The sequence below is a fragment of the Homarus americanus genome, unplaced genomic scaffold (genome assembly GCF_018991925.1).
Source record: "Homarus americanus isolate GMGI-L3 unplaced genomic scaffold, GMGI_Hamer_2.0 scaffold30108, whole genome shotgun sequence".
Lineage (NCBI taxonomy): Eukaryota > Metazoa > Arthropoda > Malacostraca > Decapoda > Nephropidae > Homarus > Homarus americanus.
The window spans coordinates 7901114-7920795 of record NW_024748109.1 but is presented as its reverse complement, the minus strand read 5'-3'; the positions used below and the strand labels follow the sequence as shown (position 1 = coordinate 7920795).

Below are 19682 nucleotides of genomic sequence, written 5' to 3'. Positions count from 1 at the left end.
TCCAATACCACTTACATATTCGAGTACACTTAATACCTCTGGAAATCCTCATAGTCTAAGATTAAAGTTTCAAGTGGTAGCGTGAACTTACGATCAAAATAAACTTACGATTGATCTTAAGGTTAAAAGAAAAAGATCGTAACTTTTTTTTTTAACTTACCTTAATTTCAGAAATGTTCGTGTATTGGTCACTTCCTGAAAATATATATAATTGGGTGTTAGTTTATCGTTCACAAGTTGGATAAATGGAAAATACTTAGACAGACACAACACAGACACACATTCTGATCATCCTTCCACAATTCTTTTCTCTCTCGTCTTTACTTTTTCCTTATTCTCTTTTCTCTCTCTGATCTTCCTCTTCCTCTTCTCGACATGTTTATTCTCTTTTTACCCCCACCTTCCTTCTCTCTCTCTTCTTACTTTCTCTCGTCCTCTCCCTCCCCTTCCTTTTATCATCCATCCTACCTTCTCCTATTCTCTCCCTGTATACCCTTATCTCTCTCCTCTCTTCCCCTTCCTTCCTCTATCCACTCTCTCTCTCTCTCTCCCTTCATTCTCTCCTCGCCCTCCAATGTTCTCTCTCCTTCCTTCCTTCTCCCCTCACCCTCTCCAGCATGTCTAAGACGAAGGGAAGGGAGGGGGTGGCTCCAGGATGTCATGTGCTGGAGTTAAAGCTGACCTGTTTCTTCCCTCTCCCTCTCCCTCCTCCCCCTACGTCTTCCTACCTACCTATCTCCCCCTTTCCTACCTACGGCTCCCTCTTTACCTATATCCCTCCCTCTCCAGACAACGAAGGAGAGGAGGGGGTGGGTGGGGGGGGTTCTACGCCTTTACACCTCCCTCCACCACCTCTTCCTCTTCTAAATACCCCTCTTCTTCTTATTCTTCTTCCTCCTCCTCCTCTTTCCCTCTTCTTCCACCTCCCTCTGCTTCCACCTCCTTCTCCTCTCCCCTCGTCTTCCACCTCCTCCCCCTCCTCCTCCCTCCTCGTTGGGACGCCTGGTGTAAGATGGCAGTCAGCGTGCTGGGAATACTGGTGACCTGTCTTTCTTTTCTCCTTCCTTCATTTATTTCCTTATCCTCTTTTCCTGTCTTTTCTTCTCTCTGGCCCTACAATCTTCTCCCTTTCCTCTCTCTCTCTCTCTCTACATACATCAGGTAACAACAACATGCAGGTAGGTTTTCCGGACAGACGAATGAACAGACAGACAGACGTACAGACAGACATAAGTACATAGCGACAGACGGACGTACGCTCAGGCAGAGTAGGGGGATAAAAATTAATATAATTTATATAATCTGAGAATTTGAGAGAAACTAGGATTTATTATTGACAACCAAACACCTTCATTATATACATTATATATATTATGACAACCTAACCTACCCCCTCCTCTTCCTCCTCCCATTCCCTCCCTCTACCCCCCCCCCACCACCACCCCCCACCGAAGAAGTAATTCTCCACGACGTAACCTTGATGTTAAAGATGCGTTCCGGGTCGTGTAGTGGCCTGCCATCGATTAGGTCCCAGCCTCCTTCCCTACCACACCCTGGCAACAAGACTTCGCTGGGAGAGTGTGGGGGAGTGGGTTGTGGGGGGAGACTGTGGGTGGGGTGGGGCTAGTGAAAGGAGGAAAAGAGAGAGTAAAAGAGAGGTGAGATAAAGAGGAGAGAATATGGGGAATGGAAGAACTGTTGAGAGAAAGAGAGAGAATCTTTTCACATGTTATGGTCAAGTGGACCCTCGGCAAACACCACGTGACTCTCTCTCTCTCTCTTTCACCACCATCCTCCTCCCAGCCTCCCTTACGCATGCTCTCTCTCTCTCTCTCTCTTTCACCACCATCCTCCTCCCAGCCTCCCTTACGCATGCTCTCTTTCACCAACATCCTCCTCCCAGCCTCCCTTACGCATGCTCACTCTCCTCCTCCTGCTAGGGGCTGGCTTCCTGTCCAGCTCCAGGGCCCAGATGCCGGAGCCAACAGTCACTCTCTCTCATTCACTCTTAATCCTCACATGTCTCTGTCTCTTCATCACTCTCTCTCACCTCAACAGTCACTCTCATTCACTCTTAACTCTCACATGCCCTGTCTCTCTTACCCACTCTCTCTCTCACTCCTCAACAGTCACTCTCATTCACTCTTAACTCTCACATGCCCTGTCTCTCTTACCCACTCTCTCTCACTCCTCAGCAGCGTTCATACAAGCAGGCGATACTTCTGTTACCTTGACCTACTAATGACGGTAAAATGGTAGCACGAGGAAATAGTGATGAGAGTGAGAGTGTGTGTGTGTGTGTGTGTGTGTGTGTGAGAGTATGTGTGAGTGTGTGTGTGTGTGTGTGTGTGTGAGAGTATGTGTGTGTGTGTGTGTGTGTGTCCTGTTGAACGGATTTAAACACACGCACAAAACACAACAGGGATTGTCTTTTAACTTCTCGAGTTGCCTGAGGTCACGTGTAGAGAGAGAGGGGGGGGGGAGGTGGATGATGTCAGATCAACAGGTGTTTCTCAGCACACCAATTCAACAGATGTTATTAGGCTCAATTCTCATCACAACAGATCAACAGGTGTTTACTATTGTGCCATACAAAGGTTCAGCTGCCAGTCAAGTATGGGCGTGGTGTCTGTACACCTGTAGACAAGTGTTGGACCAATCACAATTCCCTGTCTCTCTCTGTTTATCATGTGTGTGTGTGGAACAGGTGTAAATTTGGCCTTTTCTTTCACTCACTCACTCGCTATCATAACTCCTTACCTATACAATATACCATAAAAATTGGGTACCAAGTGTAACCTAACTATTTAATAATAGGGCCTATTAGGACTGGGGCCTATTAGGACAGGGGCCCGTCTGACCAGCCACGTTCTTTAATAGTGCAAGAGAATGTGTTCACATATTTTTTACACACACACACAAGACATAGACACGATGCTAAATGCCACGTCTTCATCATGTAGGTTTAAATAGGAGACAGAGAGAGAGAGAGAGAGAGAGAGAGAGAGAGAGTGTGTGTGTTAATCCCTAGTGAAACTGAGAGTCACGCACATGTTGCTCACACGCACACATGTGTACTGCACTTTCACATTCACTTTCAGCCATGTGCGTGCGTGTGTGTGTGTTTTACAGACTAACATATGATCAGTGTAACAGTAAATGTACGAGTAACACACACACACACACACACACACACCTTACAAACATTAATAACAAAATCTAAAGTCAACGACAAATAAACATCAAACAAACAAAAACAGACTGAGATGAAACACGTCAACAACACGTTCTGAGGGGGGAGGGGGGTTGTTCCGGAAGTGACATCACGGCGGCATTGTCAATCACACACAGCCATCTTGAAGGAGTCGAGGTAATCACGTTCTTCATCCATCCCTCCCCAGACGGACACATGCACGAACACACAAAGGGGGGAAGAGGAGGGAGGAGGAAGAGGGGGAGAGGAACAACAGGACAATGATGCATGTTATTATCATTCTTCTGTTATGGAAAAGTTAAAACCCTGCACTAAATGGAAATAAACATGTTAATATCACCGCTACTATGTGCACCACTAAGGACCACAACAATCCCACCAACCATAAAACATTCTCACACAATAATGGTGCCAACACATCTGACACCGTAATAACACTGGTGCCATAATAACTCACATAACTACAGTGGTGCCATAACTCACTACATAACTACACTGGTGCCATAACTCACTACATAACTACAGTGGTGCCATAACTCATTACATAACTACACTGGTGCCATAGCTCACATAACTACAGTGGTGCCATAACTCACTACATAACTACACTGGTGCCATAACTCACATAACTACAGTGGTGCCATAACTCACTACATAACTACAGTGGTGCCATAACTCACATAACTACAGTGGTGCCATAACTCACATAACTACACTGGTGCCATAACTCACATAACTACACTGGTGCCATAACTCACATAACTACACTGGTGCCATAACTCACATAACTACAGTGGTGCCATAACTCACATAACTACAGTGGTGCCATAACTCACATAACTACAGTGGTGCCATAACTCACATAACTACAGTGGTGCCATAACTCACATAACTACACTGGTGCCATAACTCACTATATAACTACAGTTTCTCTTGTCAGCTGGTTTGTTTACGAGTCCCAAACAGCTGACTTCCCAAACAGTTTGGAAGCAGCGTAGTGATTGGCTGTGGCAGCGTCATCAGGTCTCTGACTGGCGGAAAGGATTGTAGAAACTCTGTGATTGGCTACTGACGGTGCTTCCTCATGTACGATAATTTTGTTTTTTTCTCGTGTATTTCGCATAATATTGCCAGTTTATATAACAGCTGAGTTAAGTAATCCTGTTAATTTAAAACTGGATCAATTTAATCCAATCGCGAGCCAATATAATCCAACTTAGTTTTACCTAACCTAATCCAACCTAATCTACCCTATCTAGGATAAATCTGGTTAGGATGGGTTAGGTTTAAGTGAGATTAGAGTAGGTTAAGTAAGGTAAGGTTAGGTTAGGTTAGGTTAGGTTTGGTTAATCCAGGTTAGGTTAAACTGAATCAGATTAGGTTGCAGTACGCGCTCGCTCTCTCTCTCTCTCTCTCTCTCTCACCAATGCAGAGAAATGACGGAACACAATGAAAACAACACACACACAGCACCATAAATCACACACACTGGCAACCACCACACCTGCTTCACCACACTCACTATACGAACCAACTACTTGATATTTTGTCCAAATTTGCAGAAAGTAAATAAGTAAATCCCACAAGTGTAAAGTAGTCATATCATAGGTATTAAAAGCAGTTGATAATTTTACTAATACTGTATAATAATTTCTTCAATAATCTAGTAACTTTGAAAAAATATCAATAAAATATATATATTCTAACCTAACCTAACCTTACCTAACGTATCTTTCTTCATTACCTCACACGTAACATTCATTCCATCTCATAACACCACAACTTAGCTCTTACGTGTTAAATTGGTCCTAAATTTTACTTACATTATCACTACCTCATGAAATAATTCCCCGCGTAATTTTTCCCGCCAAAAAGAGTGAAAATACGTATTATAAACACCCGAATTTCCCCTCTCCACTTCACCACTTTCTCCCATAATGGACTTACTGGCAACTCTTATTTTCTAGACCACTGAGACGTGTTGCCAGTTATTGTTATTATCGTCAATATTTTATTCCCGCGTTTCCTAAAAAACAAAAATAAAAAACATTAAATATTTATAATTAAATATAAATAATATAAAAATATTACTGAGAGACTTAAAGTAATAATACAGTTAAATATATCATAAAATAGTTAAATTAATTAATGTAAATATCCTCGACTTGATAACTTAAAGCTATTGTTTTCTTTTAAAGTTTGAGGACAAGCTAAGTTATTCTGAAGTGAGGAATTTCAACCCAAACACACCACCCTTTTTCCTCTCTCTTTCTCACCCCCTTCCCTCCCCCCTCTCTCTCTTTCTCTCCCCCCTCTCTCTATTTCTCACCCCCCTCTCTCACATTCTGCTTTCTCTTTCACACAGCCTACTCGACCATGACTGCCGTGTTGGATGCGTGTGTTATGACAGTAGTTCAGAGGACACACTAGCACGAGATAGGGAGCTTACACTTCATCCCTAGCTGTGTGTGTGTGTGTGTGTGTTAGACGTGAGAAGAGATGTACTTATATACTTACACACACACACACACAGGATATCACACACATACATACATACATACCAACACTACCTTTACAAGAGCTGATTGGCCAATTATAATTCACCCAACCAATCCGAATCAGCCAAATGTACCCTATACTATACACCCACAACAATCAACCAACCAATCACTGTGCATGACAAGAGCCACGTCAGCCAATCCCAGTGCATGTCAAGAGCTTCATCATCCAATCATCTGCCGTGATAAACAGTTTTTTTTAACCTGATTAGCCAATCCACGCGAGCAGAACTGTATTCCCGTCCATTCTAAACCACCCATACTACCTAATCATCTTAATCAATCAACCCAGTATTATAATCATTGCATAATCGTTAACTGTCCAATCTCTGTCACAACCCCTTCACAACCACTAACTACCCAATCCCTCAATAACAACCCCTTCACAACCACTAACTACCCAATCCCTCAATAACAACCCCTTCACAACCACTAACTACCCAATCCATAATCATACATTGGGTTCTTGAGAGGGACCAACAAACGATAGACAACTGTAATAGACACAACGACGGCCATAAACACACATAGTTGAATTTTATGTAGTGTGTGTGTGTGTGTGTGTGTGGAGTGCGTGTGTGTGTGTGTGTGGCTGTGTGTGTGTGTGTGTGTGTGTGTGTGTGTGTGTGTGTGTGTGTGTGTGTGTGTGTGTGTCTGTGTGTACATTATTCGTTGCTTGAATACTAAACGATTCCATCTTTTGTAAATTGACACAATACTTCAAGGTAAAGCTTGTGGAGAGACGCCCAGGAGAGAGAGAGAGAGAGAGAGAGAGAGAATTATATTCAACACCTGTTTTAATCTAAGCTCATCAATTTCATCTCACTTCCTTCCTTCCTTCCTCCCTTCCTTCCTTCCTTCCTTCCTTCCTTCTCAGAGTTCTAAACACGAGATTGCAAACAATTGTGTTGTATATAAATGTGATTACAATTACCACAACAATGGCTCATACCAGTTCGATTATTATGAGTAATTATTGGTGATTATTGAACTTGTGTGATAGTAATTATTGGTGATTATTGAACTTGTGTGTGATAGTAATTATTGGTGATTATTGAACTTGTGTGATAGTAATTATTGGTGATTATTGAACTTGTGTGAGATAGTAATTATTGGTGATTATTGAACTTGTGTGATAGTAATTATTGGTGATTATTGAACTTGTGTGAGATAGTAATTATTGGTGATTATTGAACTTGTGTGAGATTATTATTTCCTGATTATAGAACTTTTATTAAGGTCTTGTGGTGATTATATTAATACTATGTTAAGTTCGAAAAAGATCCATCGCTGTTTACTGTACGTCATCATGTTCAGAATTCTCGGACAGACACACACAAGGATACACACACGAGGGGGGCGGGGGGATGGTCGGACTGGGGGAGGGAAGGGAGGGAGGGGGAACAGAGAAGACATATAGATGAACAACAATTCTATCATCAGGGCATTTGACTGGCTGAGTGAGTGACTGTTAAGAGTGTGTAACTGAGAGAGAGAGGTGTAAGAGTGAGTGGGTGAGTGAGAGAGAAAAAAATGAAAAAATAGAGAAAGTAAGCCAATAATTAACTAAAATTCATGAACAAAGAGAACAGCAACTTGCGTAACAAAAAAAGAAACGGGAAGATGAATAGCCATGAATAAAGCGGTGAATAACCCACAGACAACAAGAACAGAACAGCAGCAGAAGGAGGAGATGCAATGAGAGACAGTGAGAGAGAGAGAGGGAGGAGGGGTGGGAGGGGGGGGGTAGGGAGGGGAGGTAGAAGCAGGGGCCCCTCAACACTGCCGACCCTCAACAAGTATGTCAAGGTTCTATGTGTGTGTGTGTCTGTCTGTGTGAGGGGAGGGGAGGGGAGGGGGGGTGTTAGGGGAGGGGAGAGGGAAGTGGTGAGGGGAGAGAGGGGGAGGTAGACTAGAATGGTCCACCACCCCCCAACCTACACTACTGCTCTCCGGCACCCATTTAACCCCTCCCCCCCTCCCCCCACCCCCCTTTTTTCTACCTGTCTACCTGCCCATATTGTGGTTGTGTGGTGTGGGTGAAATACAGGTCATGTAATCGACCTTATCTACTTACCAACCACATTATCTATCGACGTACCACCTTATCTATCGACCTACCAACCTACCTACCATCTTATCTACCTAACTACCAGTCACCCAATTCACTCTGTGGCGTGGTAGAATTGTGGTGGATTATGGTAGGTATTGTGTGTGTGAGTAACAGGACAGAGGCACAGACAATGGCACGACCTATCACACACACACACACACACTACACACACACACACACACACACACACACACACACACACACACACACAGGTGAAACACTAATCAGTAACTGCAGCGAAGTACACGGTAAAAAACTCTGGTGACATTTGACGTTCATCGCCAACCTCTCTCTCTCTCTCTTTCTCTCTCTCTCTCACTATCTCTCTCTCTCTCTCTCTCTCTCTCTCTCTCTCTCTCAAACATTAAGGTGAGAATCTCAGTGTAACTTCTTTCAAATTTCTTTTTTTTGCTCTTTGTTGGGTGGGCGATGTAGAGAGAGAGAGAAGGTGGTGGTCATGTGTTGCATCTGTGAAGTTATTACTGTTTCCAGATGATGTTTTGGGTGAGGAGGAGGTGGAGGAGAAAGAGGGACGGAATGGGAGGATGAAGGAGAGTGAAGGGAGGATGTAGTGATGGGGAGTGGGAAGGAAAGAAGAAGCGGACACATAGAGAACTCAGCATAATGGGGTGTACAACAAGACTGTTATTGACCTAGCCTAAACATCCTTCATACTGGGGTCAAAGGTGTCACCATAATCAAGTGCATGCCAAATGGGCCTTTATCCAGACCTGACCTGACCTAACCTGACTTAACCTCCTGACCTAGCTTAACCTAGTGACCTATCCTGTTCTGACCTAACTTAACTTAACCTATCTTAAGTTTCTCATCAAACCCAACTTGACCTAACCTGAACTAATCTGATCTAACTTAACCTAACCCGGTTAATCTTAAAACTCATTATCCTATCTTAAACCTAACTTAACTTAACCTAACCTAACCTAACCTCACCTAATCAAAGCCCAACTTTTTAAAACAAGTCAAGAGGCAACTTGCACCAATTGACCAACCGCAAGCACAGTGTCCTAGAGGTCAAAAAGGTCATCATAACCAACCAATAACAGGAAGTTCTCGGATGACGTCACAGGTACAGCAACACACAAGACATCACTTCCAGTCAAAACCACAAGTGCCATCCGGGGGGTAATGGTATGACGTCACGAGACTTGATCAAAGCCATAGACTTCTACTTAACAAAGAAACATTACGACATAGGAAAGGTCATGACCCTATCCCCCTCCCCCCCCATCCTTCACCCATCAATCAAAATCATGTAACCTTAGAATGCCTTGGTGTGACGTCTTAAAAGGTGAGGTCAAGAAGTCTTCAAGAAGTCTTCAACAAGGAGGGGCATTTTAAGTCAGGTATTCTGCAATGTATCTCTTATAGGTGTGTGTTTGTTGATGAGTGGTACCGCCCCCCCCCTCTCTCACACACACACACACACACACACACACACACACACACACACACACACACACACACTGCTGGCTGCCTTGTTCACCCTATCACCAGGTTAAGTGCCCCACGTCTTAAGAAATAAAAAAATCCACTTTCATTCCAGATGATTGTAGGTGTACCTGTGGGATTTACCTGTAGGTGTACCTGTGCGTCTACCTGTACCTGTGCATCTACCTGTACCTGTATGTGTGCCTGTGCATCTACCTGTACCTGTATGTGTACCTGTGTGTCTACCTGTACCTGTGCATCTACCTGTACCTGTATGTGTACCTGTGTGTCTACCTGTACCTGTGCATCTACCTGTACCTGTATGTGTACCTGTGCATCTACCTGTACCTGTATGTGTACATGTGCATCTACCTGTACCTGTATGTGTACCTGTGCGTCTGCCAGTACCTGTGTATGTGCACCTGTGCATCTACCTGCACCCATGTGTACCAAAAGGTTCACCAACATGCATCTACCAGTACCTGTGCATCTACCCACAGCCACCTGTACCTGTGTGTACCTGTGCGTTTACCTGTACCCAGCATCTACCCACCTGTATGTGCACCGTGCATCTACCTGTACCTGTATGTGTACCTGTGCATCTACCTGTACCTGTATGTGTACCTGCATCTACCTGTACCTGTATGTGTACCTGTGCATCTACCTGTGCCTGTATGTGTGCCTGTGCATCTACCTGTACCTGTACTTGTACCTGTATCACATGAACGTATCAACTCAAGGATCTATAAGACCCAGATAACCCATCCTCCTCCCCCCTCCCCACACCTCCCCCCACACAACACTTTACTTGTCACTTGGCACTTCAATGGCACCTGATATGGCACGGGAACATTCCACCTCAACCCCCTCCTCCTCTCAACACCTACACCCCCCACTCCCCCAAACACATCAAGTCACCCTTCACCCCCCATCACCACCACCACCAACTCAGCTCCCTCCTCCCCTAACCACCTTAAGAGTTACCCTTCCGGCCTCAATCACCCGCCCTCCTTCCTTCACCTGTCCACCTTAGTCAACCACGGAGGCCAATTGCATACTTTCATTTCATTCGCTACTTCCTTCATTTTTTTTCTTTTATTTCCTCTTAAGTTATTTTTACAAACTTTCCAAACTTTCATTTCTTACTTTCCATTTTTTTTATTTATTATTGATCTTTAAGTAATTTTCTAACCCGTACTTTCACATCCTACTTTCCTCGACACCCTTTTCTTCACCTAAAAGTACTTTCCAAACCATACTCTCCAAATACTACTTTCCAAAGCTATATTTTCATACAAAACTTTCTAAATTGTTGGTTTAAAATAGCTTTTCACACTATATAAAACTTCCTTACCTTCTCTATCTATCTATCTAACCTTAACTAATTTTATAACTGTTTGGGGAAAATTACAATAAATACAAAACAAATCTTCATTAATTAGTTATATTACGTAACAAAAAAAAAAATCCTTGGTGGAAAAACAAAATATAATTACACACTTCACGGCTATTTCCTTTAACAAACACACAAACACAGACACACACGCACACACATACACACACGCACACATACACACACACACAGACAGACACACAGACAGACACACACACACACACACAGTAGCTATTAAAACTTCCTGGCCAAGAGTCGTCATCGTTACCGCTGCACTTGACCCCATTACTACCCATAGGTTAAAGGTTACCTACCCTCTACCCCCCTCTACCCCCCCCCTCTCTCTCACCTGGGTACAGACAGTCTCTACAAGGTCTCCTCCACACGACGCTTTCTCAAGAGGCTGCTGTTGAGAGTTTTTCTGTCTGTCTGTCTGTCTGTCTGTCTGTCTGTCTGTCTGCCTGTCTGTCTGTCTGTACTTAGGAGGTGATGGTAGCTGTCGGGTTGGTTTTTTTAGTGTCTGTCTGTCTGTCTGTCTCTCTCTCTGTCTGTCTGTCTGTCCATTATCAGTTGCACCAATTTCCGCTAATACACAATAAAAATAAATAAATCCCATGTCTACTAACTTTTGAATAACCCATCTATCCTTTATCCCCCATGGCTATTCGTTTCATCCATCTCTATATCTATCCTTCGTCCATCCATCCACCCTCCTTGATTAACCACTATCTCTCCCTCCATCTATCTATCCATCTATCCTTGACTAACTACTATCTCTCCATTCATCTATCCTTGACTTCCTCCTCTACCCTTCCTATCCCACGACGAACCAAACAAGGCTAGATGAGCGTCCGTCTCTCACTATCCTCCCACACACCTATGTCATCCCCTCAGCTGGGACGATGACGACAGTGACGTCATCGTAAACATACGTAGGGTAGGAGGGGATGGTTACCTTGGCTTTCTGATTGGCTTATTACCCCACACACACACACACACACACACACACACACACACACACACACACACACACACGCACTCTATGGAGGACAAACTTTCTCTTCGCCATCAATTAAGCCTAGCGACCCTGAGAGCCACAGCAACCAACCTTGAGGAACTTCACACCTAAACTATATTACTCCTGCTGGTGGCGTGGGAGATGTTATGACGATGTATTAACTGTGTCTTTAATGGGGTGTCTTTAAAGGGACGCAGTGTTGTTATGATGTTTTAATTGCGCCTTTAATGGGGGTGTCTTTAAGGGTGGCGCATCCTCTCTTGGCACGATCTACCAGTTCTGTGAGAGAAAGCTCCTGATTGGCTGGCTCTTTCTTTGTCTGTCTGTCCTGATTGGCTAGGCTATATTTGACGTTGTGAACTAACCTGCGATTGGCTGTGACTTTGCATCTGTTAAACTAGCATAATATGATACCCTGTTTTAACCTCAACTAACATTCTAATTGGCTGGCTATCATCAAACGCTCTATACTGATTGGGTGAGACTTTAAACATTATAAAACCCATCTGTAACTCGCCATTTCAGTCTCAAGAAACGTCCTCATTGGCTCTCGTCTTCCAGTGAGTCATCCTTATTATTAGTTTTTTCTCTCTCCACGGCGATGAGTCTTGCATCAGGTTGTAAATGTCTTAAGAGTTTGTGAAGATATAAAAGATATTAATTTACTTAAGGTCGACCACAACACAATCGCCTCCAACGAATAGAATTGTTAATTAAAAATGAACTGTTCCGTCGAATAAGAAATGTGATGAATAGAGTCAGTTTAAGGAATAGACTCGGTGGAGGGAGGAGCCAGGCAGTCAATAGTGGTCAGCTCAGTACAAGACCACAATTGAAGTCACTGAGAGAGAGAGAGAGAGAGAGAGAGAGAGAGAGAGAGAGAGAGAGAGAGAGAGAGAGAGAGAGAGAGAGAGAGAGAGAGAGAGAGAGAGAGAGAGAGAGAGAGAGAGAGAGAGAGAGAGAGCGAGAGAGAGAGCGAGAGAGAGAGAGAGAGAGAGGAAACAGGTGGTGGTGTGATGGGTTTATCATAATTACGTAGCACAATGGCTGAGGTTATGTAAATACTACTACCACGTACACACGACTCACGGACCCCCCCCCACCCCCTCCCTCTTTCTCTTCCCCCTGTCACTCTCAATAACCAAACGTGATTTTAAAACCAATATAAACTAACTTACAATTACTATATCTAAATTCGTATTTTCTCCATAAAGTTAAGATATTAATGAAGAAATAACAGTATATGTCAGTCAGTCAGTTCTCAACAAGTTGGTCGTGATGCCTCAACATTGGTCACCCTCCCTCCCTCCCCCTCCCCGTCTATACCAGGTTTAGCGTGATGGACTGACCTTCATATCAATCCAACAACGACATACTTCAACTAACACACAAGGTCAGCTATTACTCATAGATAAGAACCACAATAAAAGAGAAATTAGAATAAAATAAACTTTAAATATATATTATTATTATTATATACTGTTTATTTTCCCCCCCCAGAAGAGGATGATGGTGGAAAAAAATATTGGAAGACATTTTTACAAGAGTTTAGTGAGATAAAATAATATTACCTCTTTGTTTACTGACGCAGGTGATGACGTCTCTCTACCTTGGTGTCTAATTAATATTCACCTGGGATTTTTTTTGGGGGGATTAGGGGAGATTTGAGGGTGATTAAGGGGATAAGGGGATTAAAGGGAGATTAAGGAAGAATTGAGGGGGATTAAAAGGGATTAAGGGGGAGATTTAGGGATAATTGAAGGGAATTAAGAGGGATTGGTGAATTAAGGGGGATTAAGGAAGAATTGATGGGGATTAAGAGGGATTAGGGGATTAAGGGGGGTTAAGGAAGAATTGAGGGGGATTAAGGGGGATATTTAGGGATAATTGAGGGGGATTAAGAGGGATTGGTGGATTAAGGGAGAATTGATGGGGGTTAAAGAGATTGAAAGGGATTAAGGGAGAATTGAGGGGATTTATCTCCACAAAAAATCAAATTAAATCCCTCACACGATAATAAAAAGAAGAAACATAACCCGGAATTAAAAAAAAAATTAGCTACTTGTAACACTATGACTCACAGCGCCAAGTGAACCACAGGCAAGGCAGACAGGGCAGACAGGGCAGACAAGGCAGGCAGACAAGACAGGTAGGGCAGACAGACTGACAAGGCAGACAAGACAGGCAGACAAGACAGACAGGGCAGACAGGCAGACAGACAAGGCAGGCAGACAAGACGAGACAGACAGACAAGGCAGGCAGACAAGACAGACAGGGCAGACAGACAGGGACAGACAGACAGGCAGACAGACAGACTGAATATAGTCATCAATAAACACCAACTTGATCTACGTAATTGATAAAAAAAAAAAAATCCATGTGTATTGACGTCACATATCCTCTCACGGTCTAGTTAATTGTAAATGTTTAATGGTATGACGTAACACACACACACACACACACACACACACACACACACACACACACACACACACACCATTTTAAAATATTTACTTTAGTTTTTAACATTTACAAAACTTACATAAAAGATTCATTATCAAGATTGGGTTTTGAGACCAGTTTATTTATTGACTTATTATTATTTTTGAACTTTTAATGTCATAATCATTTGCATATTTTAGTAGTAGTATTTTGAGGATAACCTGTATGATATCGGTACATTATGTTATCGGTTTGGTGGATGTTTAACCTATTTCATTTATTTGATATCGGTTTAGACTTTAGAGGATGCTTAACGAAACATAACGTGACCAAACCTAACCTAACCTCACTTAACCTGACTTAATCTAACCAAACCTAACCTAACCAAATCCAACCAAACTAAACCAAATCAAACCCAATTTAACCCAACCAAACCTAACCTAACCAATAATCACCATAACTACCACACCGCCAATTAGAAAAACATTAAATCACCTGGCTAACAATACCCTCCGTTAACGACCACTCGGCGCCTCATCCCATAGTACAGTATAATTGGCTCGTTAATGTGATCCTAAACTACTCTATGTACAGAAATCGAAAGTGGTGAGGGGACTTTCTCGCAGGGGTGGCTGGGTGGCGGCTGGGTGGCGGCTGGGTGGTTGGGAGAAAGAAGAGGAGGAGAGAGGAACTAGGGAAGAGGAGAGGGGGATGAGGGAAGGTAAGAGTGAGGGAGAGAAAGGAGGTGACGGGGAGGCAGGGTGGTGGAGCGGATGGGTGGCTGGGTGGTGGAGCGGATGGGTGGCTGGGTTGGCTGGGTGGTGGGGCGGAGGTGGGGTTGGGTGGCTGGGTGGTGGAGCGGATGGGTGGGGCAGTTGGGTGGCTGGGTGGTGGAGCGGATGGGTGGCTGGGTGGCTGGGTGGTGGAGCGGAGGGTGGCTGGGTGGTGGAGCGGGTGGCTGGGAGCAGTTAGGTGGCTGGGTGGTGGAGGATGGGTGGCTGGGCAGTTGGGTGGCTGGGTGGTGGAGCGGGGGTGGCTGGGCAGTTGGGTGGCCAGGGGTGGCTGGGTGGTGGAGTGGATGGGGGCAGTTAGGTGGCTGGGTGGTGAGAGGGGGTGGCTGGGCGGGTGGCTGGGCAGTTAGGTGGCTGGGTGGTGGAGCGGATGGGCTGGGGGGTGGCTGGGCAGTTAGGTGGCTGGTGGTGGGCAGTGGGTGGGGCAGTTGGGTGGCTGGGCAGTTAGGTGGCTGGGTGGTGGAGCGGATGGGTGGCTGGGCTGGGTGGCTGGGCAGTTAGGTGGCTGGGCATATGGGTGACTGGGCAGTTAGTGGGTGGCTGGGTGGCTGAGCAGTTAGGTGGGTGGCTGGGTAGTTAGGTGGGTGGCTGGGCAGTCAGGTGGGTGGCTGGGTAGTTAGGTGGGTGGCTGGGCGGTTAGTTGGGTGGCTGGGCGGTGGCTGGGCTAGGTGGGGGAAGGGGGTGGCTGGGGTTGGGCGGCTGAGGCAGTTAGGCGGTCGTGGCGGTGGGTGGCTGGGCAGGGTGTGGTGGCTGGGCGGTTGGTGGGTGGCTGGGCGGTTAGGTGGGTGGCTGGGCGGTTGGGTGTGGCTGGCTGGGGAGTTGTGGTGGGGTGGGTGGCTGGTTAGGTGGGTGGCTGGGCGGTTAGGTGGGTGGCTGGGTGGCTGGGCGGTTAGGTGGGTGGCTGGGTGGCTGGTTAGGTGGGTGGTGGGTGGTTGGGGCTGGGTGGTTTCTTCAACATTACTGTATATAGTTCTTTTTTTTACGGTTTATTTACCATCAATAGGAGAAGAAAAACAACAGTGGGGAATACTTAAGACTCAAGGTGACCTGTTAATGAGAGGAGGAGGAGGAGGAGGAGGAGGAGGAGGAGGAGGTAGGAAGAGGAGGAGGTAGGGAAGGAGGAGGAGGAGGAGGAGGAGGAGGAGGAGGAGGAGAAGAGGAGGAGAGGAGGAGGGGAAGGAGGAGGAGGTAGGGAAGGAGGAGGGGGTAGGGAAGGAGGTGGGAAAGAGGAGGAGGAGGAGGAGGAGGGAAGAGGAGGAGGTAGGGAAGGAGGAGGGGTAGGAAGGAGGTAGGGAAAGAGGAGGAGGAGGAGGAGGAAGAGGAGAGAGAGGAGGAGGAGGAGGAGGAGGAGGAGGAGGAGGAGGAGGAGAGGAGGAGGAGGAGGAGGAGGAGGGAGGGAGGAGGGAGGAGGAGGAGGAGGAGGAGGAGGAGGAGGAGGAGGAAGGGAAGGAGGAGGAGGTAGGGAGGAGGAGGAGGAGGAGGAGGAGGAGGAGGAGGAGGAGGAGGAGGGAGGGAAGGAGGGAGGAGGAGGGAGGAGGAGGGAGGAGGAGGTAGGGGGAGGAGGAGGAGGAGGAGGAGGAGGAGGAGGAGGAAGGAGGAGGAGGAGGAGGAGGAGGGGAGGAGGGGAGGGAGGAGGGGGAGGAGGAGGAGGAGGAGGAGGAGGGAGGAGGGAGGAGGGAGGGAGGAGGGAGGAGGGGAGGAAGAGGAGGAGGAGGAGGAGGAGGAGGGAGGAGGAGGAGGAGGAAGGAGGAGGAGGAGGAGGAGGAGGGAAGAGGAGGTAGGGAGGAGGAGGAGGAGGAGGAGGAGGTAGGAAGGAGGAGGAAGGAGGAGGAGGTAGGGGAAGAGGAGGGGAGGAGGAGGAGGAGGAGGAGGAGGAGGAGGAGGAGGAGGAGGAGGAGGAGGAGGAGGAGGAGAGGAGGAGGAGGAAGGAGGAGGAGGAGGTAGGGAAGGAGGAGGAGGAGGAGGAGGAGGAGGAGGAGGAGGAGGAGGAGGAGGAGGAGGAGGAGGAGGAGGAGGAGGAGGAGGAGGAGGAGGAGGAGGAGGAGGAGGAGGTAGGAAGGAGGAGGAGGAGGTAGGAGTTGGATAGAAAGGAGAGAGAGAGAGAGAGAGAGGCGGGAAGGGGAAGTACAGAAGAGGCGAATGAGAAAAGACGCAGAAGAGAGGAGACAGATGGAAGACAAGAATAAACGAACCACAATGAAACCCATAATTAAATAAATAGGTATATAGTCACAGTGAAAAACGACACCATTTTTAAAGCCATTATTTCCGTGTTTTAACCAGACAGACAGGAATATTTACCATCTTAATTAACACAGGAACAGGTGAGGGAGGGAGGTAGGGGGGGGTTAGAAGGAATTTGGCAGTATAGTACAATGTCGGAAAATTACCACGAACGCGCACGGAGGTCACGGGGCTAAACTAATGAAGGTTAGGTTAGGTTAGGTTACGTAGTCTGACTTCCATAAATATATATTTTTTGCACTGAGAGAGAGAGAGAGAGAGAGAGAGAGAGAGAGAGAGAGAGAGAGAGAGAGAGAGAGAGAGAGAGAGAGAGAGAGAGAGAGAGAGAGAGAGAGAGAGAGATTACCACTGTTGTCAACATCTCGGTTCTATCACCAAACGACACCCTTGGACATTGACTCCTAGTGAGGGGAAGAAGAGGGGAGAGGAAGAGGAGGGAGAGGGAGGAAGAGAATGAGGGGGGGAGAATCACGGAACCTCACTGTATCAATCTAACTGATAACACTCAGCTAGACCAAACACACACACACACACACATACGGGTCTGTCCTCACAACAAGAACGTCTGCCCTCCCCTCATATGACCACACTCTGCTTGCCAGACGAAACAACGGAGGTGCCGACATCGATGTGTGACAGTGGCGAGGCTTTGGGTGTGTAGATCACACACACACACACACACACACACACACACACACACACACACATTAACATTCTTATGCCGCCTGTCATTATTTAATACTTTTCTAAATGTAATATGGCACCTGGGGTTGACACATGGCACCTGGGGTTGACACATGGCACCTGGGGTTGACACATGGCACCTGGGGTTGGCACATGGCACCTGGGGTTGACACATGGCACCTAGGGTTGACACATGGTACCTGGAGTTGACACATGGCACCTGGGGATGACATATGGCACCTGGGGATGACATATGGCACCTGGGGTTGACACATGGCACCTAGGGTTCACACACGAGGTTAACATGCAGCACTAAGTCACTCACCTGTTGAAGCTGAACACGGTGAGTGGAGGTAGACAAGTGTTATCCAGCAGTGTGTGTGTTCACTAGTGAGTAATAACACAACAATAACACAGTAGCACTTGTAGGTACAGCACTGATATAGCTACTTTATCAACAACACAGAATAGCACAGTAATTTTTTTTCTTCGTAATAGGCCTGTGGAGTGATGTTATTTGACCACTTGTGTATATTTATGTTGAACACAGATGTAGCAGCACTGTTTAACAATGTAGTAATAGTACACTTCAGCACTGAGTCAGCACAGAGTGTAGCACAGTGTAGTAACGAGCACAGCACAACATGATGGGGTTGGTATTAAAAATATCCCGAACAGTGATGAAGGCAGGAGCCGTGGGAGGAGTCAGCTCACAACAGCAGCAGCAGCAGCACACCACAACAGCACTCCAAGGGAGTCGAGACACAACTGACGGGGAAGGTGGGTGTGCACGTGTGGCGGTGTACAACTGTGTGGCGTCACGGAGGCTCTCAGTACACGTCACGGCTGCGTCACACACATACAGACACACACACACACACAGAGGCAACAGGTGTGACGGTGTGTGATGGCAAAAGGGGGGAGCGAGCGAGCAAGTTGGGGGAGTGAGGGAGCGGGTGATCCAACATGGGTTCCCCTCCTAGCTACGCACTACAAATGAGTACTTTCACAGAGCCAGGCTCTCGGTTTGCTTCCCCCGAGCGAAGGTTACGCCTGATCCGAGCCGTCACACGTCCACACACACACTCACACCCCCTCGCACACACGTACGAACGCACTCCACTAAAAGGCCGGCCGCAACAAGCGAAAGTGATAGTGAGTGTGTTTGTGTGTTTGTCCGTGCGCCGTCGTGCAGCGTTGCCGCTCCCCGTCACGTCTTCTGCAACTCTGCGTCAAGTTCCTCCAAGCTTCGTCCAGCGATCACCCGCCTGAATCCAGCCGTTTTGAGCGAAAGTCAGCGGTTGTGTTGCTAGCGAGTGGGACTCCCCGCTCCGACACACACTAACCTTGTCCCCAATTCGTCGTCGGGGCCCTACTAGGCAACCCGCATCTCTTTTGTCAATCTTCTAAGTCAACACGGGACTTAAAATGTACAATAGGGGGCAGTGAGGACAGCCCGTCTCAAGCACTTTACAACCATGTAAATCTCAAGAAGGAGAACCCTGAGGAAGACCTCCAAATCGAAAAGAAAAGGCCAGTGGGGGCTGGTGGGGGGCAGTGGGGCAAAGATGTGGGTGAAGTTTAGTAGGTTAAGGGCAGGCGGCGACAAGCCCTTGACCATATCAGGGAATTGTGCAACCCTTGAGCAGAGGCAAGGGAGCAGGAGATACAGTCTTATGCAGCAGGGAGATACTGTCTCTCAGCCTCACCATCCTCCTTCAGGAGTGAGACAGGAGTCATATTCTTTAAATAGAAGAGATATACTGTCTCTCACCT

General features: G+C 46.5%; 1 protein-coding gene across 5 annotated transcripts in view; it reads right to left on the bottom strand.

The window, feature by feature from the left end:
* Positions 1-18918, bottom strand: part of LOC121880190 (ecdysone-induced protein 74EF-like) — a 207993-nt gene extending 189075 nt beyond the window's left edge. The window contains exons 1-2 of one of the 5 annotated variants that reach the window (XM_042387327.1): positions 18232-18918; positions 161-195 (exon numbers count right to left, since the gene is read on the bottom strand). The gene's annotated coding sequence lies outside the window, so the exon portion shown is untranslated. The remainder of the gene's footprint in view (positions 1-160; positions 196-18231) is intronic. The other 4 variants (XM_042387321.1, XM_042387325.1, XM_042387326.1 and 1 more) reach the window with 4 other exon arrangements.
* Positions 18919-19682: the final 764 nt, after the last annotated feature.